The 25,434-nt window shown below is 46.7% G+C and overlaps 1 protein-coding gene across 7 annotated transcripts in view; it reads right to left on the bottom strand.

The window, feature by feature from the left end:
* The window catches only part of nrxn3a (neurexin 3a), a 1,361,409-nt gene that overhangs the window by 549,814 nt on the left and 786,161 nt on the right, over window positions 1-25,434 (bottom strand). The window lies entirely within an intron of this gene.

Genomic DNA, 25,434 nt, shown 5'->3' with positions numbered 1-25,434 from the left:
TAATAGCGTGGGTGGGAAATGAGAACTAAAGACTTGGATAGCAGCTGGATTGTGCATCGATGAATGAGGGCGGGATTCTGTCTGAACCTGTGGCACAAGACGCACCTTCGTCAGTCTGAAGAAGGGTCTCGGCCCGAAACGAGGAAGCAGCTGTCTGTGCATCTGCCTGAGGCAGGTTATTTCAAAGATTGACAAAATAAAATGTTTTCTCCGACATTATAATAAACGGGGGGGAAAAAAATTGTCTCCTGAACCTGTAGCACAAGACGAACCATCATCAGTCTGACAAAGGGCCTCGATCCGAAACGTCACCCATTCCTTCTCCCCGGAGATGCTGCCTCACCCGCTGAGTTACTCCAGATTTTTGTGTCTACCTTCGATTTAAACCAGCATCTGCAGTTCTTTCCTACACATCCACATACAGCACCCTGGCATCATTCAGTGAACAGGCAGAATACAGCTGCACGATTTGAATAACCAAGCCACAAATTATTTTAATTGTTTATCTTAATAGGACCATGTTTGTAGGTGCTGCAATTTTAAATCTGAAGCTCAATGCAATTATAATCATGTTTCTTTGTGTTGAATGTACAGAGCTTTCTTAGGAATAATACTTCATTTCTTTATAAAATAATTGCATTTATACTTTGGAGAAACGGCGCAGTAACCAGCTCTTCGACGCGCTGACCAGCGATCCCCGCACACCAACGCTATCCCACACACACCAGGGCCAATTTACAATTTTACTCGGCCAATTAACCTGAAAACCTTCCAAATTTGAGGAAGGACGTTCTTGCTATTGAGGGAGTGCAGTGTAGATTCACCAGGTTAATTCCCGGGATGGCGGGACTGTCATATGCTGAGAAAATGGAGCGGCTGGGCTTGTACACTCTGGAGTTTAGAAGGATGAGAGGGTATCTGATTGAAACATATAAGGTTATTAAGGGTTTGGACACGCTAGAAGCAGGAAACATGTTCCCGAGGTTGGAGGAGTCCAAAACTAAGGGCCACAGTTTAAGAATAAGGGGTAAGAAATTTAGAACGGAGACGAGGAAACACTTTTTCTCACAGAGAGTTGTGAGTCTGTGGAATTTTCTGCCTCAGAGGGCGGTGGAGGCCGGTGAACTAAAGGGGACCTGGCATGGGGGGTGCACAAAGTACAAAGAGGGACCATTTGGGGCCAGTAATGAACACTTTGTAACTTTTTCATAATTTGTTTTCTATTTACACCAAAGCCAATTAACCTACAAACCTGCGCGTCTTTGGAGTATGGGAGGAAGCCGAACCTCATCGATTTTGTTATCCATCAAAAATGTTTTTTTTCCTAATCATAACAGCTTCAGAATGAAAGGACCTTCTTTTAGGAAGGAGATGAGGAGAAATGACTTTAGTCAGAGGGTGGTGAATCTGTGGAATTCTTTGTCACAGAAGTCTATGGAGGCCAAGTCAGTAGATATTTTTAAGGCAGAGATAGATAGATTCTAGTACGGTGTCAGGGGCTGTGGGGAGAAGGCAGAAGAATGGGGTTAGGAGGGAGAGATAGATCAGCCACGATTGAATGGCAGAGTGGGCCGAATGGCCTACTTCTGTTCCCGTCACTTATGAACATATGCAAAATGCCTTCCTCGGTCTGGTACTGATGGAAAGGACAATATTGAGATTAATCTAATGATGAATTCATGTGGATTTGTAATTACCAGTTGCAGAAAAAAATTTGCAGATGTTAGCAGCGTTAAATGCTATGATATAAGCTTGCGTTAATATTTTTAATGAGGCTTGTTGCAAGTACACAAGACATTTTTAATACTCGCCCTTTGCTGTGCACTTGGGCAGCTCGATATCTGCCTCACCCATCACACATAAAGTTGACAAGGTCGGGGAAAAATAAAGTTAAATTATAAATAAGTTTGTTCCACCAACGATTTCAGAGACTGAGTTGAATCCTTAACTGTGGGGCAAGTCGCGTCTGTCCTTACAATTTTTATTGATGATATTCCTTTTGAAATGCGAGCTTTGGTGAGAAGAATGGATTTTTACAACTCATACCGGCACGGTGGCGCAGCCGGTGCAGTTGCTCACTTGCAGCAACGGAGACCCGGGTTCGATCCTGACCACGGGTGCTGTCTGCACGGAGTTTGTATGTTCTCCCCGTGACCTCTATGAATTTTTCTTCTCCCCTGGATCTCCGGTTTCCTCCCACACTCCAAAGACGTGCAGGTTTGTGGGCTGTGGGCTGATTGTTGTGGTCTAATTGTAAATTGTCCCCAGTGTGTGTGTGTGTGTGTACGATGGTGATAAGGTGCGGGGATCGCTGGTCAGCATGGACTCGGTGGGCTGAAGGGCCTGTTTTCAAGCTGCATCTCTAAACTAACACTAAACCTAACTAGTGGCTCTGTGAGAGCGCTGATACCACGGAGTCTGAAGAAGGGTCTCGACCCGAAACGTCACCAAGTCAAGTCAAGGCAACTTTATTGACTTGACTTGACTTGGTGACCAATTCCTTCTCTCCATAGATGCTGTCTCACTCACTGAGTTCATAAGATCATGTGATTAGAGCAGTATTAGGCCATTCAGCCCAACAAGTCATGCTCCACCATCCTCCACCCTTTTTGTCTACCTACTGAGTTAACTACTGTAAGTTCGGGGACCTCCCTTTGCCAATCCATCTGGTGTAAAACCACCTTCTCCCAAAGGCATGAATTCACGTTGGACTTGTGTCACATTGAAGGGGCCCATCATCAAGATGGTGAACATCGAACACAGAACAGTCCAGCACAGGACCAGGCCCTTCGGCTCACGATGTTTGTCTTGAACATAATGCCCAGTTAAACTAATCTCATCTGCCTGCATGATGTGTGGGAAGGAACTGCAGATGCTGGTTTAAACCGAAGATGGGCACAAAAATGTTGAGCAACTCAGCGGGACAGGCAGCATCTCTGGAGGAAAGGGTGAAACGTTTCGTAGTCGAGACTATTCTTCGGAAATCTTCAGTTTTCCTCTCCCCCGACTCCCAGTCTGAAGAAGGGTCTCAATCCCAAAATTTCTGTAACAGGGAAAGCCATTTAGAACGGAGACGAGGAAACACTTTTTCACACAGAGAGTTGTGAGTCTGTGGAATTCTCTGCCTCAGTGGGAGGTGGAGGCCGGTTCTCTTGATATTTTCAAGAGAGAGCTAGATAGGGCTGTTAAAGATAGCTGAGTCATGGAATATGGGGAGAAGGCAGGAACGGGGTACTGATTGGGGATGACCGGCCATGATCACATTGAATGGCGGTGCCGGGTCGATGGGGCGAATGGCCTACTCATGCACCTATTGTCTATTGTCGCCCATTCCTTCTCTCCAGAGAATGCTGCCAGTCCCGGCTGAGTTACTCCGGCACTTAGTGTCTATCTTCGGTGCAAGCCAGCATCTGCAGTTCCTTCCTACGCATCACTATCAATAGCAGATGGACGGTGGTACATCTTGTGAGTGAGTGGCACCACTGTTTGTGGAGGTGGTGACATTGGTTGGGGTGTGAAGTATAAAGATGGATCTTGCTCCAAGGCGAGGTCTGCAGAGGCCTTGGTTTGTCACCCAGGAAGCCTGCAAACGATGATTGGGTTCTAAAACTGGCAATTCTTTCACCTCCCACACTCTTCCCCACATGCAAATACTTGCTTATTATACACATGCATATGTATTCCTGAAGAAAAATTAATAACTGCGAATTCTGACAGCGAGACAATCTCTGGAGAAACTTTTCTTGCATTGGCCTCGCTTGTACAAGTTACTGCTGTAGGCAGGGTCGCCAACGTTCTCACTCCCAAATAAGGGGCACAAGGTCAAAAGACGGGGCAAATTCCCGACGGTAATTCGTTGACCGACTCGGCCATGGCTGGGTGAATGATGAGTTGGCCCCAGGTGCTGGACTGCACACAAAGCCCAGCCGGCGGGCCAGCTGAGGAGTTTTGGCCCAGGCCATGCGATGTCGCGCGCAAAGTCCGGCGCCCCATCCAACTCATGAACCGATGATCGGCCATGGTGCTGTCAGCGGTAAGCGAAGGTCCAAAGGTCAGACAGCTGACCGACGGGGCCATGGGCGAGGCGCTGCTGCTGCTGCTGCTGCTGCTGCACTCCATGGGCTGCACTACGTCGGGACGGGTGAGGCGGGGCCGGACGCGGCGCTCCGACCCGACAGTCCCCTCGACCCGAGTAGTAGCAGTCAAATACGGGACAAGGGCGATCCCATAAGGGACAAACCAATTTAGCCCAATATACGGGATTTCTTCAGACTGAAGAAGGGTCTCAAACGGAAATGTCGCCCATTCCTTCTCCCCAGAGATGCTGCCTGTCCCGCTGAGTTACTCCAGCATTTTGTGTCTACCTTCAATGGTTCTTTTTAAATGCCGATCCATGATTAGTGCGGGCGTCAGAGGTTATGGGGCAAAGGCAGGAGAATGGGGTTGAGAGGGTAAGATAGGTTAGCCATAATTGGCTTGATGGGCCGAATGGCTTTATTATGCTCCTAGAATTTTTGATCTGGAATGTTGGACTCCAGGTAGCATCACATTTGGGTTCAAGCTTTGGACTCATAGAGCAAGAATTCAAGGATACTTTTTTTTTTACATGTACCATAGAGTCATAGAGTGATACAGTTTGGAAACAGGCTCTTCGGCCCAACTTGCCCACACCGACCAACAATGTCCCAGCTACACTAGTCCCACCTGCCTGCGCTTGGTCCATATCCCTCCAATCCTGTCCGATCCATGTACCAATTCCTTGCTTTTGCAAATCATACAGCAGACTTCACCTGGTCAGTACGCAAAGAGTCGCCAGGGGTCTGGCGCCGACAAAGGTTCAAAGGTTAGAGTTTTAGTTTTAGAGGTACAACTCGGAAATGGGCCCTTTGCCCACCGAGTCCCCACCGACTAGCGATCCCCGCAAACTAACTTCCTGCACACACCAGGGACAATCTTTCCCTGAGCCACCATGCCACCTTGCTAACCTTCTTTGCTTTAAGGGAACAAATCCATCATCTCCAACCCCAAGCGCCAGTGTCAGATATCATCAGCAAGGTATCATGTAAATTGCTCGTTCTAAGCTTCCCCCCCAAGTCCAGTTTCAGTCAAAAACCAATGAATCAAGCACTTGATCAACTAATCGTTATTTTGACAAAACACAACTACAGTTCAACTATTATACCTAATCACCGCAGGTTCGATCCTCGTGTCTGCCTGATCAAGCCCTCTAGGCCTCGCTCAAACAGAGACACTCCAGAAGCTCACACAGTCCCTAGCGATCTCCCAGATGATCGACGCTGGACCTCGTGGCAGTGGACTTTTATATGTCCCTGGATCTCGAGGGGCCGAACCAAATGAGGGTGGTCACTTTACAATCCAATTACAGATATCGATTAACCCCATACAAGACAGACATTTCCCTAATCCAATAATACAGCAGCAAATGCAAAGTATCCAAACAGGGCTTCTCAAGGAAGCAAACATAGCAACATTTACCCTGATCTGCAAGAAAACCAGACAAGGCTCAATACCTCATCCAATCAACACTCGGCAAAGTAGAACTCTGCAACATTGTATACAATTATTTACAAGGTGTATGTCTAGTTTGCAGCCAACCAATCCATTTTGCACCTGATTGACAGGGTCTGCAGATGTTCTTATTCTTTTTCTGCAGCTTGTATCTAGGCTCTAGACAAACTGGCACCACTCCGCAGCTTGTCCCAGTTCTGCAGAGAGCAATTCCAAATGGACCAAATCTCCCAGCAGGCCGAACGCTTTTACCCCATTTTAGAGTCCTAGCCTCTCCAATCTGGCCCAGGTTCACGATCACCTCTGGCACGGCAACACTTTAGGTAATTGTACGGGCTCGCTTGATTAGTTGAGTTTAGTTTAGTTTAGAAATACAGCGCGGGAACAGGCCCTTAACCCTTAACGAGTCCGCGCTGACCAGCGATCACCCCGCGCACTAACACCACCCGACACACACTGGGGACCGCTCACAATTACACCAACTAACCTACAAACCTGTCCGTCTTCGGAGTGCGGGAGGAAACCGGTGATATTGGAGAAAACCCACACGGGTCACGGGGAGAACACACAGGATTTGTACAAAGTGTGCCCGTAGTCGGGATGAAACCTGGGTCTCTGGCGCTGTGAGGCAGCGACTCTACCGCTGCACCACCGTGACCGCCCCAAGCGATATGATAAAGATGTCCTCTCTGCCCGCAGCATAAAATGAGTCATTCAGAAACATGTTTGAGGACGCATTTGCTACATGTTCCCAAATGGCACAGTGATAGTTTTGGAGAGATGTTACACCAGAAGTCTAATGCTCTTCAGCTGGTTGAGCTACTGCCAGCATTAGCTAATTATCTGCACTATCTGCTCCAGTCCAATTTATCTTTCGCTTTCCTGTATCTTTTCATACATGCCCAAATTAATTTTAAATTCTTTATAGTCTTTGACAGAGGTTCCCTCAAAAGTTGCTTGTGGAAAATCGTTTACAAGTTTAAATAAAGGTAGACAAAAATGCTGGAGAAACTCAGCGGGTGAGGCCGCATCTATGAAGCGAAGGAATAGGTGACGTTTAGGGTCAAGACCCTTCTTCAGCCTGAAGATGGTCCTCGTCCCGAAACGTCGCCTACTCAGTTTCTCCACAGATGTGGCCTCACCCGCTTAGTTTCTCCAGCATTTTTTGTCTACTGTTGCATTTATTGTTTACAGTATTTATGGTTTACCGTTTGCTAGGTGAGAACGAGAAGCTGGTGTGACTTGGGTGGGGGGAGGGATGGAGAGAGAGGGAATGATGGGGTTAGTAGTTAGTATGATAATTCATACCCCTGAGTTGTCTTCTGCTCAAGCTCAATATGAGATGCTGTTCCTCCAATTTGCGTTTAAGGTTTAACCCTACATCAGCTCTGCGTTAACCCATGTTGGCGTCAACTGTATTTCGCTTTCCATCACACGGTGCGGAATGTGGAGGAGTCATTGTGGTGGATGTTTATGTTAAAATGTATTTTGTGTGTTCTGTTGCTTTTTATTTGTATGACTGACTTGGCAAATGAAAATTTCCAGCATCTGCAGTTCTTTCTGAAACAACTCGTTCTCTAAAGTTCAATTTTACTTCTTCCAATGATAACCCTGTCTAATACACCTTACTTAGTCTTCAGTTTAGCCTGGTTTGGAGATACGGCGCGGAAACAGACTCTTCGGCCCACCGACCAGCGATCCCCGTACACTATCACTACTAGGGACAATTTTACATTTATACCAAGCCAATTAGTATACAAATCTGCGCATCTTTGGAGTGTGGGAAGAAACCAATGATCCCAGAGAAAACCCACGTGGGTCACGGGGAGAACGTGCAAACTCCATACAGACAGCACCCGTAGTCGGGATCGAAACGGGGTCTCCGGCGCTGCAAGCGCTGTAAGGCAACTCCACCGCTGCGCCATCCTGCTGCCCTATATGGGTCAGACATTTCCTGAAGAAAGGTCTCGACCCGAATCGTCACCCATTCCTTTTCTCCAGAGATGCTGGCAGACCCGCTGAGTTACTCCAGCATTTTGAGTCCACTCTCGGTGTAAACCGGCCTCTGCAGTTCCTTCCTGCACATGGGCCTGTTTCCTTGCTGCGGGACTGGAACGCTGTGAGATTGTCAACGACATTACAAATTCATCTTAACTACGAGTTAAACGTCACGAGAATCTCGAATCTGTTTTCTCCGTCCCGCTGGGCAGGGAAGTTAAGGAGACGAGAAGTTCACAAGAGAAAGACTCCAGGATGTGGTAGCAGGAGCAGGCCATCAGAAGCCTCAGGATTGCCCCACCATCGAATAGCAGCAGGCCCGACCTGCCGTGGCATCAACTACTCATCTGTGCCAGTAGTCAATAGGAGCAGAGAAGGCCACACTACCCCTCCAGCCTCGTGTACCATTCAATCATGGCTAATTTAATCTTCGGGTTCAATGGCGCTCGCTTGCCCGATTCTCCGAATCACTATAATTTCATAAGTGATAGGAGCAGAATTAGGACATTCGGCCCATCAAGTCTACTGTGCCATTCAATCATAGCGAGGCATCGATCTCCCCCTCTCAACCCCATTCTCCTGCCTTCTCCCCGTAATCCCTGACACCCGCACTGATCATGAATCTATCTATCTCTGCCTTACAAAATATCCACTGACTTGGCCTCTGTTGCAAAGATTTCCACATTAATTCTCCCTGGGATCAAAAAATCAAATTTAACTTTGAATTCACTATTCATCAACTCCGCATCAAAAGCCTTTGGGATCACAAACTATCTTCATCTGGCTAATTGCTCCCATTGAGCATGGAACCGTACACCACAGGAACAGTCCCTTCGGCCCACAATGTCCATGCTGTACATGATGCCAAGGCCAACTCTTATTTGCCTGCAGTGGAATTGATTGTAGACTTTAGGAGAGCTCTCTCTCCCCTCACCCCACTCACCATCAACAACACCACAGCCATATCTACAGAGTATTTTAAGTTCCTGGGAACCATCATCTCTAAGGACCTTAAATGGGGGGCCACCATCGACTCCACAGTCAAAAATGCACAACAGAGGATGTACTTCCTATGGCAGCTGAGGAAGCACAATCTGCCACAGGCAATGATGGTCCAATTCTATATGGCCATTGTAGGGTCTGTCCTCACCTTCTCCATCATGGTCTGGTTTGGCTCAACCATCAAGCACGATACCTGGAGGCTGCAGTGAATTGTCTGATCAGCAGAGAAGGTTATTGGCTGCAACCTTCCCCCCATTGATGAACTGTACACGGCAAGGGCCAGGAAGCGAGCGGGTAAGATCATCTCTGACCCCTCTCACCCTGGCCACAAACTCTTTGAATCACTTCCTTCTGGAAGGCGATTCCGGATTGTCAAAGCTGCCACAGCCAGACATAAAAACAGCTTTTTTCTCCACGAGTAGTTGCTCTACTCAACAACCAAAAATCTGTAGCCTGCTTTTGCTCTGGTATTTTATTTAATTCACATGTTTAATCGATAATGCTTTATTATTAATGTTTAATGTTTTGTGTGTCATTCCTAACTGTCACTGTATGTCATGTTGTCACTTGCGGGCGGAGCACCAAGGCAAATTCCTTGTATGTGAACATATTTGGCCGATAAACTTATTCAATTCAATTCAACATAACCCATATCCCTCCATTCCCTGCATGTCCATGTGCCTATTCGAAAGTCTCTTAAATGCCACTATGGCATCTGCCTCCACCACCACCACCAACCCAGTTTGAGTTCTGTTTATGGTCATGTGTACTGAGGTACAGTGAAAAGCTTTTATTGCATGCGACCCAGTCAGCATAAAGACTATGTGTGAGGATAGGCTTGTTCGTACATGTAAATACATTCCAATCAATTCATTTACGGCTGTACCATGACTTCTCTCCTGTGACACTCAATGCTAGACCAACAAAGACCAGCATACCATATGGCTGCATTACCACTCTTGTCTACTCGTGTTCCCACTTTCTGGAAAGTTATAGCCTCGGATTCCAAGATTCCTCTGCGTCTCAATGAAGTTATGGGCCTGTCCCACTTACGTGACCTTTTCAGCGACTGCCGGCATAGGTCGTTGCAGGTCACAGGTCTTTGAGCGACGGAGGAGACGACTCACGACCATACACGCAACACCCTGGCGACATATAAGATTGTTAAGGGCTTAAACACACTAGAGGCAGGAAACATGTTCCCGATGTTGGGGGAATCCAGAACCAGGGGCCATAGCTGACTACAAGGCTGCTAAACAGCTTCCTACCACAGGCTGTGAGGCTGCTAAACAGTCACTCTGTACTCACAGTCACTTGATTCTGCGGCTGGCACGGACACTTTAATAACTGGCACTGGCTACTCAAATCAGCTGCCCCGGACATTTTTATGATTGGTTTATTGTATTTTAACATTATGTTTTACCTGCTTTTAACTATTTATACTGTTCCATCAGAGAGTTTTTAGTGAGTCTGTGTGAAATGTTTTAAATCATGTGCGATGCTCAGAGGGCAGTGGAGGCAACGTTGTTGCAAGATGACTAAAGGTGATGATTGTTTTGAAGAGAGAGGGGTAGGCCATAGAATGGAGACAAGGAAACACTTTTTCTCACAGAGAGTTGTGAGTCTGTGGAATTCTCTGCCTCAGAGGGCGGTGGAGGCCAGTTCTCTGGATGCTTTCAAGAGAGAGATGGATAGGGCTCTTAAAGATAGCGGAGTCAGGGGATATGGGGAGAAGCCATGATCACAATGAATGGTGGTGCTGGCTCGAAGGGGCGAATGGCCTACTCCTGCACCTACTGTTTATTGACATGAACATCCCCCACAGCGGAATCAACGTTTCCCACTGTGAGGGAAGGCAACAAAGTTCAGTCATTTTCCTCGTGTTCTCAGATAGAAAATGCTGGAGAAACTCAGCGGGTGAGGCAGCATGTTATGGAGCGGAGGAATATTCCTTCGCTGAGTTTCTCCAGCTTTTTTTTAATCTACCTTTGATTTCTCCAGCATCTGCAGTTCCTTCTTACACATTCCTCTTGTTCTTTATGCTTTAAAGTGCGACGCAAGTTAGTTGAGGCAGATTGTGGCACCCAAATTAGATGACGGTGTGATTGAGTCAGAGAACTCTGATAAAGCATTGTTGTAGGTGGAAGGCTGCAAGCAGGCATTGTGTGCGTACTGTGATTAATAGTGGTGGGAAGAACGAGGAAGACATTTTGCAAATGTCATGCTCCCCTCCCCATTGTAATTAATGAAAGGCCCACATGCCTCATTCAATGAGGCAATGATTAGATTTTGGGTCACGTCACTTCTTCAGAAAGGAAATACAGCACAAGACTTCGGGTTCTGACAAGGCTGAGGATGGCAGGGTGGCGCAGCGCTAGAGTTGCTGCCTGACAGCGCTTGCAGCGCTGGAGACCCGGGTTCCATCCCGACTTTGGATGCTTAAGAAAGACTAGCAGATGCTGGAAAAATTGAAGGTAGACAAAAGTGCTGGAGAAACTCAGCGGGTGATGCAGCATCTATGGAGCGAAGGAAATAGGTGATATTTCAGGTCGAGAACTTCTTCAGACTACTTGGGTCTGAAGAAGGGTCTCGACCTGAAACGCCATCTATTCCTTCGCTCCATAGATGCTGCCCCACCGGCTGAGTTTCTCCAGCATTTTTGTCTACCTCCCACTTCGGATGCTGTCTGTACGGAGTTTGTACGTTCCTCCCCGTGACCCGGGTGGGTTTTACCCGAGACCTTTGGTTTCCTCCCACATTCCAAAGGCGTACGGGAAAATTGTTCCTGGTGTGCGTGTAGGATAATGTCAGTGTGCGGGGATCGCTGGTCGGTGCGGACTCGGTGGGCCGAAGGAAGGGCCTGTTTCCGCGCTGTATCACTAAACTAAACTAATCCCCAAATGAGCACCGCCACTGATCCTATCACTTATGAACCTATGCAAAAGTTTACTGCTAACATGTACGCAAATACTTTACTAAAAAGAGAGCAGGTAGTCAAAACATGAAGCCACTTTTTAAAATGTATTCCAATGAGACCTAGTCTGTATTTATTCCACATCTCGATTTACCATCTGAATCAAGTGCCTTGCTGGACTATCTAAGAGTTGATCACACTGTTCAGTTTAGTTTATTGTCACGTGTGCCGAGGTGCAGTGAAAAGCCTTTGTTGTGTCCAAGCCAGTCAACAGAAAGACAACACATGATTACACTCGAGCCGTTTACAGTGTATAACAGTGTTCACAGTGCCTTGAACAGTGTACAGTTACATGATAAGGGAGCAACGTTTAGTGCAAGGTAAAACCAGCAAAGTCCAATCAAGGATAGTCCAAGGGTCACCAATGAGGTAGATAGTAGGTCAGGACCTCTCTCTGGTTGTGGTAGGATGGTTCAGTTGCCTGATAACAGCCGGGAAGAAACTGTCCCTGAATCTGGAGGTGTGCGTTTTCACACTTCTGTACCTTTTGCCTGATGGGAGAGGGGAGAAGAGGGAGTGACCAGGATGCGACTCGTCCTTGATTGTGCTGCTGGCCTTGCAGAGGCAGCGCGAGGTGTAGATGGAGTCAATAGAAGGGAGATAGACACAAAATACTGGAGTAACTCAGCAGGCCCACTGCCTTCCTCCAGCAAGCAATGACCTATTCTACATCTTCCTTGATCTGCATTCCCTTTCTCCTGGTTACACACCTTACACTTCCTTATCTATGGTAGACAAAAATGCTGGAGAAACTCAGCGGTTGAGGCAGCATCTATGGAGCGAGGGAAATGGGTAACGTTTCGGGTCAAGACCCTTCTTCAGACTGATATGAGGGTGGGGGGGGTGTGAAAAACAAAGGAAGAGGTGGACAATGGGCTGAGGGAGAGCTGGGAAGGAGAGGGGAAAGCAGGGACTACCTGAAATTGGAGAAGTCAATGTTCATACCGCTGGGGTGCAAACTAACCAAGCGAAATATGAGGTGCTGCTCTTCCAATTTACGATGGTCCTCACTCTGGCCATGGAGGAGGCCCAGGACAGAAAGGTCGGATTCGGAATGGGAGGGGGAGTTGAAGTGCTGAGCCACCGGGAGATCAGGTTGGTTATTGCGAACCGAGCAGAGGTGTTGGGCGAAGCAATCGCCAAGCCTACGCTTGGTCTCACCGATGTAGATCAGCTGACATCTAGAGCAGCGGATGCAATAGATGAGGTTGGAGGAGGTGCAGGTGAACCTCTGCTGCACCTGGAAAGACTGCTTGGGTCCTTGAATGGAGTCAAGGGGGGAAGTTAAGAGACAAGTGTAGCATTTCCTGCGGGTGCAAGGGAAAGTACCCGGAGAGGGGGTGGTTTCGGTGGGAAGGGACGAATTGACCAGGGAGTTATGGAGGGAGCGGTCTCTGCGGAAAGCAGACAGGGGAGGAGATGGGAAGATGTGGCAAGTGGTGGGGTCACGTTGGAGGTGGCGAAAATGTCGGAGGATTACTTGTTGTATGTGACGGCTGGTAGGGTGGAAGGTGAGGACAAGGGGGACTCCTTCCTTGTTACAAGTGGGGGGGGATGGGGAGTGAGAGCAGAGTCACGGGGTATAGAAGAGACCCTGGTGAGATCCTCATCTACAGTCGATGAGGGGAACCCCCGTTCCCTGAAGAATGAGGACATCTCACGCCCTGGTTTGGAACACCTCATAATCTACATATCTATGTATCAGTCTGAAGAAGGTTCTCAACCCGAAACGCCACCCATTCCTTCTCTCCAGAGATGCCGCCTGCCCCGCTGAGTTAGTCCAGCATGTTGTAGATCACCAATGGAAGGGAGGTTGGTTTGTGTGATGGTCTGGGCTGCATCCACAATTGCCAGTGATTTTTTGTGTGGACCTTGCTTGCATTTATTCCACATCTCCAGTTATCACCAGAAGCAAGTGCATCACTGGTCACTCTGATGTGTGTGCAATCCTCTCTATCAGTCCTGCTGATCAACGCAGCACATTTCCTTCTCAGGTGAACTTTTACACCAATCCAATAAATTCCTGGTGACTGTTCCTGACATTTGGTTTTTATTCCAGATTAATTTTTAATTGCTTTCATTGAAATCTCCAAGCTGACAAGATTTAAATTGACGTCTTGAAATCGATAGTCAAGGTCGTTGCATGCTTGTTGGGAAATATTTCCATTACGTAGTTTGGAGATACAGCTCCGTGCTGTAATTGTTAGATGGATATATGGTTAAACCGGCACTTCGGCCCACAGAGTCCATGCTGACCATTCCGTTTCATGTATCAATTTATAAAATGTTAAAAATGAAGCTGTACGAAAATTGTATAATTGTTATGCCGATTGCTTTATTCTTGTACAATTGCTTCAAATAAAATAAATATTAAAAAATGTTTAGAAAAGTCCCCCCCGTAACGTTGATTACACAGCGAGTCGGGTCTGGTCGGGTCGGGTTACTGAAATGGATGAAAAAAAAGCTCACGTTCCGCTCCGTTGCATACTACACGTCATCCCATTGCATTTAGCTCCGCTATCTTGCTCCGCTATAGGATCTTTGCTCCACGTCACGGGGCTGGAAACTGGACGTATCCCGAGCTAATTCTGCCACCACCATCATCTACTGTGACAAGTGACGGCTCCCACCGATTGTCGCCGGAAGCTTGCGTCCTTTTCAGGACGGACGATGACAGCGATGTCAACATTTGAAACATGGAAGGTGGACGCGAAAGAAGAAGACTCTTGCATAAGTGGTTCACAACAGAAGACATTTGGCAAAGCTTGATCTGAAGGACGCTGTCTCCATGGGAGATTTCTTTACTCACTTTATTATTCATATTTTTCAGATGTATTTTTGTGCTTATGGAAATACGCGTCTGCAGTCTATGATCGAGGAACTGTTTGGTTATGTGGAAAACACCCCCGGATTTTAACACTCTTTATTCTCTTGCAAAACAAGACTCGGACCCCATAGTCAATTGATAACTGACGAGGAAGCACTTTGTCTCACAGAGAGTTGTGAGTCTGTGGAATTCTCTGCCTCAGAGGGCGGTGGAGGCAGGTTCTCTGGATACTTTCAAGAGAGAGCTGGATAGGGCTCTTAAAGATAGCGGAGTCAGGGGATCTGGGGAGAAGGCAGGAACAGGGTACTGATTGGGGATGATCAGCCATGATCTCATTGAATGGCGGAAGAGCATTATTAATCTTTAATTTGGGTCGAGTTTGGGTCCCCCTGCAGGAACTATACATCAGGAGGTGCAACACCAGAGCCAACAAGATCATGGGAGTCCCCTTCCTCCCCAGCAACGGAGTGTTCCAGCCGCTACGGTCAGGCAAACGCCTCCGTTGCCATGCTGTGAAAACGGAGAGGATGAGAAGGAGTTTCTTCCCAGAGGCCATTAGGACTGTAAACTCCTACCTCACCAAGGACTAACTTTGACTGTACCAATTTACTGTGAGGTGTCTTTTTTAAATCGCTGTTTTTTCCTCCCACAAATATGTAGTATGTGGGAGGATTTGAGTATCGGAGCAGGGAGGTTCTACTGCAGTTGTATAGGGTCTTGGTGAGACCACACCTGGAGTATTGCGTACAGTTTTGGTCTCCTAATCTGAGGAAAGACATTCTTGCCATGAGGGAGTACAGAGAAGGTTCACCAGACTGATTCCTGGGATGTCAGGACTTTCATATGAAGAAAGACTGGATAGCCTCGGTTTGTACTTGCTAGAATTTAGAAGATTGAGGGGGGATCTTATAGAAACTTACAAAATTCTTAAGGGGTTGGACAGGCTAGATGCAGGAAGATTGTTCCCGATGTTGGGGAAGTCCAGAACAAGGGGTCACAGTTTAAGGATAAAGGGGAAATCTTTTGGGACTGAGATGAGAAAAACATTTTTTTACACAGAGAGTGGTGAATCTCTGGAATTCTCTGCCACAGAATGTAGTTGAAGCCAGTTCATTGGCTATATTTAAGAGGGTGGCCCTTGTGGCTAAAGGGATCAGGGGGTATGGAGAGAAAGCAGATACAGGATACTGAGTTGGATGATCAGCCATGATCATATTGAATGGCGGTGCAGGCTCGAAGGGCTGAATGGCCTACACCTGCACCTATTGTCTATGTTTCTATGTTTCTTTGTGAATATGTGATTCTGTTCCATTCTGTTTTGTAGGGGGGTTTTTGCACAAATCCGCAAGCATTGCCACTTTTCATTTCACTGCACGTCTCGGATGTGTATGTGGCGAATAAACTTGACTTGACTTGACTTGACTCTTGGGTCTCAGTATGAGAGCAATTGACCAGGTAAGGAAGGTCAAGACACAAAAGACTGGAGATGCTGGAATCTGGATTAACAAACAATCTGTGTCCCGCTGAGTTACTCCAGCATTTATTGTTTCTATTTTTTTCCCTCCCCTGACATCAGTCTGAAGAAGGTAGACAAAAAATGCATGAGAAACTCAGCGGGTGAGGCAGCATCTATGGAGCGAAGGAATAGGTGACGTTTCGGGTTGAGACCTTTCTTCAGTCTGAAACGCTCCATAGATGCTGCCTCACCCGCTGAGTTCCTCCAGCATTTTTGTTTACCTTCGATTTTCCAGCCTGCAGTTCTTTCTTAAACATTCAGTCTGAAGCAGGGTCTGGACCCGAAACGTCACCCATTCCCTCTCTCCAGAGACGTTGACTGTCCTGCTGAGTTACTCCAGCATTTTGTATCTACCTGTTATTCGATCTTGGGGCGGCACGGAGACGCAGCGGTAGAGTCGCTCCCTCATGGCGCCAGAGACCCGGGTTCGATCCTGACCACAGGTGCTGTCTGTACGGAGTTTGCACGTTCTTCCCAGGTGCCCCAGTTTCCTCCCACACTCCAAAGACGTGCAGGATTGTAGGTTTATTGACTTTGGTAAAATCCTAGTGTGTGTAGGATAGTGTTAGCGCACAGGGATCGCTGGTCAGCGCGGACTCAGTGGGCCGAAGGGCCTATTTCAGCGCTGTATCTCGAAAAAAATCATCTTTTTTTTGCCTACCTTAAAAAAAAATCTCTCATTATTTTCAACAAGATAGATTTCTACGTTGGGAGTTCATTTCAATTCCATGCGTATTTAAAATAATGATTTAAATTAACAACGGCAAAATCATTAGGACCTTATTGAGCATTGAGACTACAGGCATGTTCAGTGGTAATGAAGGAATATGATCTGACCCAGCTGCATTAACTTAAAAAACATTCAATAATAATTACAACAGATAATTATACTAATTGTTTGCATGTGGCATGTTCATAAAGCTTTTACATTAATCACCAATGTAAATACAAGTTTAGTGTCGAGATACAGCGCGGAAACAGGCCCTTCGGCCCACCGAGTCCACACCGACCAGCGATCCCCGCTCTGGAGGAGGGGATCTTATAGAAACATATAAAATTATAAAAGGACTGGACAAGCTAGACGCAGGAAATATGTTCCCAATGTTGGGCGAGTCCAGAACTAGGGGCCACAGTCTTAGAATGAAGGGGAGGCCATTTAAGACTGAGGTGGGAAAAAACTTTTTCACCCAGAGAGTTGTGAATTTGTGGAATTCCCTGCCACAGAGGGCAGTGGAGGCCAAATCACTGGATGGATTTAAGAGAGAGTTAGATAGAGCTCTAGGGGTTAGTGGAATCAAGGGATATGGGGAGAAGGCAGGCGCGGGTTATTGATTGGGGACGATCAGCCATGATCACAATGAATGGCGTTGCTGGCTCGAAGGGCTGAATGGCCTCCTCCTGCACCTATTTTCTATGTTTCTATGTTTCCCCGTGACCTTTGGCACGCTTCTAGGGCCTGTCCCACTTAGGCGATTTTTTCAGGCAATTTCAGGCGAGTAGATTGTCACCACGTGTTCGCCGGTGGTTCGCCGGGAGACGTCTCCTCAACCGCGCAAAATGTTGCGGCGTCTGTCTGGTCGGCGCAAAATTTTCAACTTCGGTCTTCGGCGACAATGGGTTTGGCGCCAATGAGCGTAGCTTGACTTCTCCTGACGTAGGAGCTGTCGTAGGTTGTCGCTAGGATGATGTGGGTTGTCGCCGGTTTTTCAGCGACCTGCTACGGCTATGACAGTCGCCGGCAGTCGCCTAAAAATATCGCCAAGTGGGACAGGCCCATTACTAATTAAAAATATCCAAAGACTTGGTTCCCCACAGCCGTCTGTGGCAATGAATTCCACCACCTACCATCAAAAGAAATAGACTCCTCCTCGTCTCAACCCGACCGGTGTGGTGGCACAGCGGTAGAGTTGCTGCCTTACAGTGCGAGAGAGATTAGAGCAGGGCGGCAGAGTGCAGCAACGGTAGTCACAGTAGGAGACCTACCTGATCTCCCAGTTGCTAAACATTTTAACTCCCCCCCTCCCCTGACATCAGTCTGAAGAATGGTCTTGACCCAAAACATCACCAATTCATTCCCTCTAGAGATGCCATCCGGTCCCGCTGAGTTACTCCAGCATTCTGTGTCTATCTTCAATAAGCAGGTGTGTTGGAGTCTAGAGAAGGGTCCCAACACAAAACATCACCTCTCCAAGTTGTCCAGGAGATGTTACCTGACCCACTAACAAGAGGAGTTGAGTATAGGAGCAAAGAGCTCCTTCTGCAGTTGTACAGGGCCCTGGTGAGACCACACCTGGAGTATTGTGTGCAGTTTTGGTCTCCGAATTTGAGGAAGGACATTCTTGCTATTGAGGTAGTGCAGCGTAGGTTCACAAGGTTAATTCCCGGGATGGCGGGAATGTCATATGTTGAGAGAATGGAGCGGCTGGGTTTGTACACTCCGGACTTTAGTAGGATGAGAGGATATCTTATTGAAACATATAAGATTATTAAGGGTTTGGACACACTAGAGGCAGGAAACATATTCCCGATGTTGGGGGAGTCCAGAACCAGGGGACACACAGAAACATAGAAAATAGGTGCAGGAATAGGCCATTCGGCCTTTCGAGCCTGCATGTAACGTGTAACGTGTGAGTAACGTGTTGTTACTCACCCAGCCTATCCAAGGCACCTTGCAGCCTCCTAGCATCCTCCTCACATCTAACACTGTCCCCCAGCTTTGTGTCATCCGCAAACTTGGAGATGTTGCATTCAATTCCCTCGTCCAAATCATTAATATATATTGTAAATAGCTGGGGTCCCAGCACTGAGCCTTGCTGTACCCCACTAGTCACTGCCTGCCATTCTGAAAAGGACCCGTTTACTCTACTCTTTGCTTCCTGTCTGCCAGTCAGTTCTCTATCCACATCAATATTGAACCCCCAATACAGTGTGCTTGAAGTTTGTATACTATCTCTTATGTGGGACCTTGTTGAAAGCTTTCTGAAAGTCCAGATATAACACATCCACTGGTTCTCCCTTATCCACTCTACTAGTTATATCCTCAAAAAATTCTATAAAATTCAGACATGATTTACCTTTCATAAATCCATGCTGACTTTGTCCAATGATTTCACCACTTTCCAAATGTGCTGCTATCCCATCTTTAATAACTGACTCTAGCATTTTCCCCACTGCCGACACAGTTTAAGAATAAAAGGTAAGCCATTTAGAACGGAGATGAGGAAACACTTTTTCTCAGAGAGAGTTGTGTCTGTGGAATTCTCTGCCTCAGAGGGCGGTGGAGGCCGATTCTCTGGATACTTTCAAGGGAGAGCTAGATAGGGCTCTTAAAGATAGCGGAGTCAGGGGATATGGGGAGAAGGCAGGAACGGGGTACTGATTGTGGATGATCAGCCATGATCACATTGAATGGCGGTGCTGGTTCGAAGGGCCGAATGGCCGACTCCTACACCTATTGTCTATTGAGTTGCTCCAGCACTTGTGTCTTTTGAAGAATTGGAAGACAGATTTCACTGAAGCCAGAACGAAATCAGTAATCCAAGTTCAGTAACATTTTGGATACAATTTCCTCAGTGCAGCCAAAAATAAAACCTTTGTTGTGTACCATTAAAAGTCCAGTTACAGTTTTTTGAAAATATGGAACAATGGAAATCTCACCAGAAATGCCAATTAATATTTATTAAAAACTGGCCCGTTATTTTCCTAATGTGTCAGAAGGAACTACCAGACGTAGGTTTAAACCAAAGATAGACACAAAATGCTCAGCGGGACAGGCAGCATCTCTGGAGAGAAGGAATGAGAATGAGAAAAACATTTTTCACACAGAGAGTGGTGAATCTGTGTAATTCTCTGCCACAGAAGGTAGTTGAGGCCAGTTCATTGGCTATATTTAGGAGGGAGTTAGATGTGGACCTTGTGGCTAAAGGTATCAGGGGGTATGGAGAGAAGGCAGGTACAAGATACTGAGTTGGATGATCAGCCATGATCATATTGAATGGCGGTGCAGGCTCGAAGGGCCGAATGGCCTACTCCTGCACTGATTTTCTATGTTTCTATGTTCCATGAATGTGTAGCAGCCATTTAGCTTAACTCAGTAAGTCATAACTTTAAATTTAAAGTTACCTTTAGATTTTATCTGCCTGTAATTATGTGGGTGGGATTTATACGTAGTCTGGGGCGTGGTTCGTGGTTAGGATTCTGGCACAGACGCCCAGTTAGTTTAGGTGGAGAGGGAACACGGGGACTCTGGAGGCCGTCCGTGAACGCTGGTCACCGCGGGAGGTCGAATGTATCGTTGATAAAAATGTTAATGTTTTAATTCGATAACTTTGTTTGTAAAATGCTAATATAGGCATTCGTTGATCGTGTAAAGGGCCTGTCCCACGAACATGCGACTCCATGCAGCAAGCGCGACCTAACGTGGTCGCTTGAGTCGTACGGCCTCGCGGGGCCGGTCCCACTTCGATCGCCGGAGCCGTATGGAGTTGTGTGGAGCTGGTCCCGACATCGCGCGGGGCTCCGAAAAACTGACCGTGTTCAAAAATTCCGCGTCGTCTTGATGCCCTACGCAGCGTCTTGACGCCGTACGTCACGCGCGAACTTCTCGCGGACTTCACTCGAACTTCACGTCACTCACTCGACCTCCGCGCGGACCCCGCTTCCGGTTTGGTCGCGCTCGCCACATGCAGGTCGCATGCATGTGGGACAGGCCCTTTACTACTTGTATTTTGTTTGTTCTGAATAAAAGCATTTTGAGTGGGAAAATAAAAGCAGTTAGTTTAGTTTAGTTCAATGAAGATCGTGGGAGAGACATAGATTTCGACTCGAGATGTAGTGACAGTTTTTACAACAGTCTCAAGGATTTAGTCCTCGATAGTCACTGGTGACTGCAGATCAAAAGATAATCTATACGTATGCACGCTGAGCATGATCACAAGTATGATTGAAATGTACTTCTGCAAGAAGAAGCTTTTGTGAACTTACTGCTTTTACTACTACAATAAAGAGACTATATATCTAAGTAAGTAAGTAAGTAAGCTTATTGGCCAAGTATTCACATAGTATTCACATTGAGAAAAACTTTTTTCACACAGAGAGTGGTGAGTCTTTGGAACTCTCTGCCACAGAAGGTAGTTGAGGCCAGTTCATTGGCTATATTTAAGAGGCAGTTAGATGTGGCCCTTGTGGCTAAAGGGATCAGGGGGTATGGAGAGAAGGCAGGAATGGGATACCGAGTTGGATGATCTGCCATGATCATATTGAATGGCGGTGCAGGCTCGAAGGGCCGAATAGCCTACTCCTGCACCTATTGTCTATGTTTCTATGTTTCTTTGTGAATATGTGATTCTGTTCCATTCTGTTTTGTAGTTTTTTTAGCACAAATCCGCAAGCATTGCCACTTTTCATTTCACTGCACATCTCGGATGTGTTTGTGACGAATAAACCTATTTTCTATCTATCTATCTACAAGGAATTTGCCTTGGTGCTCCGCCCACAAGTAACAACATGGCATACAGTGCAATTTACGAATGACTCAGAAAACACTAAACATTAATAATAATAAAAAATTAATGATAAAACACCATTAGAGATTGCTTTTGAAAGATTCATCTTTCGACGGCATTGAATGTCTCGTGGAGGGCTCGTGGTTGCGTATCGATTACCTACTGATCCACGGTCATCAGTGAGTGTCCACGGCAGTGAATTCCACAGACCCACAACTCTCTGTGAGAAAAAGTGTTTCTTTGTCTCCTTTCTAAATGGCTTACCCCTTATTCTTAAATTTCTTCCTCAGCAGAATGACCAGGAGAAGGTGCAAACTCCGTACAGATAAGCGCCCGTAGTCAGGATCGAACCCGGGTCTCTGGTGCTGTGGGCGCTGTAAGGCAGCAACTCTACCGCTGGGCCGCCCAATATGAATAACTACTTCTTGTCATGTACTATATATCCTCATGGATATAATTCCATATAATCCCCATCTTCCAAGCCGTCAATGAAAACAGAGTACATTACCATCATGTACTGCCCAACGTAAATAACCCTTCACAAATAAACCTGTCAAGATAGTTTAAGTGCTGCTGGATTATCATTTTACCGGCTCCCTCGTCTGTTTCTCCCTGCTGCTTTTCCCCTCATGAATCAATGTTGCTTGGAAATTATCTGTGGCCCCAATATCCTCGTTTTAATCGAATGCCCATGGTTTTAATCCGAGTCTTTCACAGATCATCACTTCAGAGTCTCCCCGTTGATTGTCTCAAAGAAGATGATCATGAGGTTCCACCTGCTCCCATGGCCGAGATGTTTTTGCTCGAATCGCGCTGCGCATTTAGCTCAACGTGATGTAGAATTATTCCCAGCCAAAACGTCACCCATCCTTTTTTCTCCATAGACGCTGCCTCACCCGCTGAGTTACCCCGGCATTTTGTGTCCACCTTCGATTTTACCAGCATCTGCGGCTCTTTCTAACACCCAGAGTTACTCTTTGTGTCTATCTTTGGGATAAACCAGCTTCTGCAGTTCCTTTCTAGGCAAGGAGGCAGGGTGGCGCAGCGGTAGAGTTGCTGCCGACAGCGCCAGTGACCCGGGTTCGATTCTGACTACGGGTGCTACCCATACGGAGTTTGTACGTTCTAGCTTCGCCCAGCAGGGGGTATCTCTGGGTGCTCCCGTTTCCTCCCACACTCCAAAGATGTACAGGTTTGTAGGCTAATTGATTAGTGTAACAGTAACATTTCCCCTAGTGAATGAATGAATTAATGATTTTCTTGGCCAAGTATTCACATACAAGGAATTTGCCTTAGTGCTCCGCCCGCAAGTGACAATATGACATACAGATTAAAGAGAGCGGAGTCAGGGGATATGGGGAGAAGGCAGGAACGGGGTACTGATTGAGGATGATCAGCCATGATCACATTGAATGGCTCGAAGGGCCGAATGGCCTACTCCCGCACCTATTGTCTACAGTGCCAGTTAGGAATGACACATAAAACATTAAACATTAATAATAAAACAATAGTGTGTGTGTGTGTGTGTGTGTGTGTGTGTGTGTGTGTGTGTGTGTGTGTGTGTGTGTGTGTGTGTGTGTGTGTGTGTGTGTGTGTGTGTGTGTGTAGAGTAGTGTTAATGTGCGGGGAAATGGCTGGCCGGCGGGGACTGGTTGGGCCGAAGGGCCTGTTTCTGCACTGTATCTCTAAACTGGAGTGAAAAACTCTACGATTACTCAACTCTCCAAAAGTGCTTAATTGGCCGTAAAGTTTTTCTTTGCTTGCTCCAAAGTCGGGAGAATGCATCATAAATCCGAGTGCTTTTTTTTTAATGGTCTCGTGCAATTCCCCAAACTGCACTTCCCTTTTCCAAACGACTCTTTCCACCCGAAGCTTTGTTTTAACCATACGTCTCCATCGGTATCTCTCCATATCCCGTTGTCATTCAATGATGGATTTACCTTTGAGTATACATATGCGCACTCGTAAATCGGTCTCTTTTTCCTCGAAGCATGGATAAAATTAACAATTAACCTGCGGAACCTGCGCGTCTTTGGAGGGTGGGTGGAAACCGGAGATCCCGGAGAAAACATACGTGGCTCACGGGGTGAACGTACGAACTCCGTACAGACAGCATCCGAGGTCAGGATAGAACCCGGGCCTCTGGTGCTGTAAAGGGCCTGTTTCACTTAGACTCGTTTTTAGGCGACTACCGAAAAATTTTCTGCGACAGTGGCGACAATTTTTGCTGTTGTAGGTTGATGTACGTGTTGTCATAGGTGAATTCCATTAAAACTAGTCCCTGGCAATCGCCTAAACCAAAACAGTCGCCTAAGTGGGAGAGGCCCTTAAGACAGCAACTCTCCTGCTGCCTCTCTCCCACTCTCCTTCTCTTCTTCTCTCTGCCCTTGGACACTTAAAATGGGGAGACGGTGGTGAACATCGTAAGTGATCATGACATGGTGAAACCCAACTCATGGTCTGAAGAAGGGTCCCGACCCAAAACGTTGCCCATCCACGTTCTCCAGAGATGATGCCTGACCCACTGAGTTACTCCAGCACTTTTGGGTCTTTATTCGTAGTCAAACACCTTCCCTATCGTTCATTCCTTCCTTCCTTCCTCCTCCCTGCCACCCACACTCCCTTCTTCCCTGCCACCCAAAGCTTTTCCCCCAGCGTCTGACACGATTACAAGTAATCGGAGCCGGCAGATAGACGTCTGATCTTTGGCATGACTCAAGACTGTTTGTCAGTCAACTTTCATCTCTCTCACTTCCCATTCTGTCCTTTGATTCCCCGCCTTCCCCTTGTAAAATCTCGGCCGTGACAGGAGATGACTGAGCCCGATTGATTGAGGCAGTGCAGCATAGGTTCACGAGATTGATCCCTGGGATGGCGGGACTGTCATATGTGGAAAGATTGAAAAGACTAGGCTTGTATTCACTGGAGTTCAGAAGGATGAGAGGATATCTTATAGAAACATATAAAATTATAAAAGGACTGGACAAGCTAGATGTAGGAAAAATGTTCCCAATGTTGGGCGAGTCCAGAACCAGGGGCCACAGTCTTAGAATAAAGGGGAGGCCATTTAAGACCGAGGTGAGAAAAAAACATGTTCACCCAGAGAGTTGTGGATTTTTGGAATTCCCTGCCACAGAGGGCAGTGGAGGCCAAATCACTGGATGGATTTAAGTCAAAGTGGAGTCAAGGGATATGGGGAGAAGGCAGGCACGGGTTATTGATTGGGGACGATCAGCCATGATCACAATGAATGGCGGTGCTGGCTAAAAGGGCCGAATGGCCTCCTCCTGCACCTTCTATCTTCTATGTTTCTATGATCCAGTTCATTCTCGACTGATGCTCGAGCTACTGAAGATTTTCTTCCATCATTTCTTATTCAATTTGCGCCAATTTATTCTTGAGCTCACAATGTCACCTCAAAGTGTACAAATGCAGTATCATAGAAACATGAATCAAGAGTGTTTTAATGTCATGTGTCCCAGATGGGACAATGAAATTCTTACTTGCTGCAGCACAACAGAATATGTAAACATCGTACAAAATGGAACATAGACAATAGGTACAGGAGTAGGCCATTCGGCCCTTCGAGCCAGCACTGCCATTCAATGTGATCATGGCTGATCATCCAATATCAGTACCCCGTTCCTGCTTTTTCCCCATATCCCTTGATTCCCTTAGCCCTAAGAGCTAAATCTAAATCTCTCTTGAAAACATCCAGTGAATTGGCCTCCACTGCCTTCTGTTGCAGAGAATTCCACAGATTCACAACTCTCTGGGTGAAAAAGCTTTTCCTCATCTCAGTCCTAAATGGCCTACCCCTTATTCTTAAACTGTATGACCCCTGGTTCTGGACTCTCCCAACATGGGGAACATTTTTCCTGCATCTAACCTGTCTAATCCCTCAAGAATTTTAAACGTTTCTATAAGATCCCCTCTCTTCCTTCTAAATTCCAGTGAATACCATCCCAGTCGCCCCATTCTTTCATCATATGACAGTCCCGCCATCCCGGGAATTAACCTGGTGAACCTACGCTGCACTGCCTCAATAGCAAGAATGTCCTTCCTCAAATTAGGAGACCAAAAC

Source organism: Leucoraja erinacea, chromosome 9 (genome assembly GCF_028641065.1).
Source record: "Leucoraja erinacea ecotype New England chromosome 9, Leri_hhj_1, whole genome shotgun sequence".
In the NCBI taxonomy this organism is placed as follows: Eukaryota; Metazoa; Chordata; class Chondrichthyes; order Rajiformes; family Rajidae; genus Leucoraja; species Leucoraja erinaceus.
Note: the sequence above shows the minus strand (reverse complement) of the source record. Positions and strands in the feature narration are given on the sequence as shown.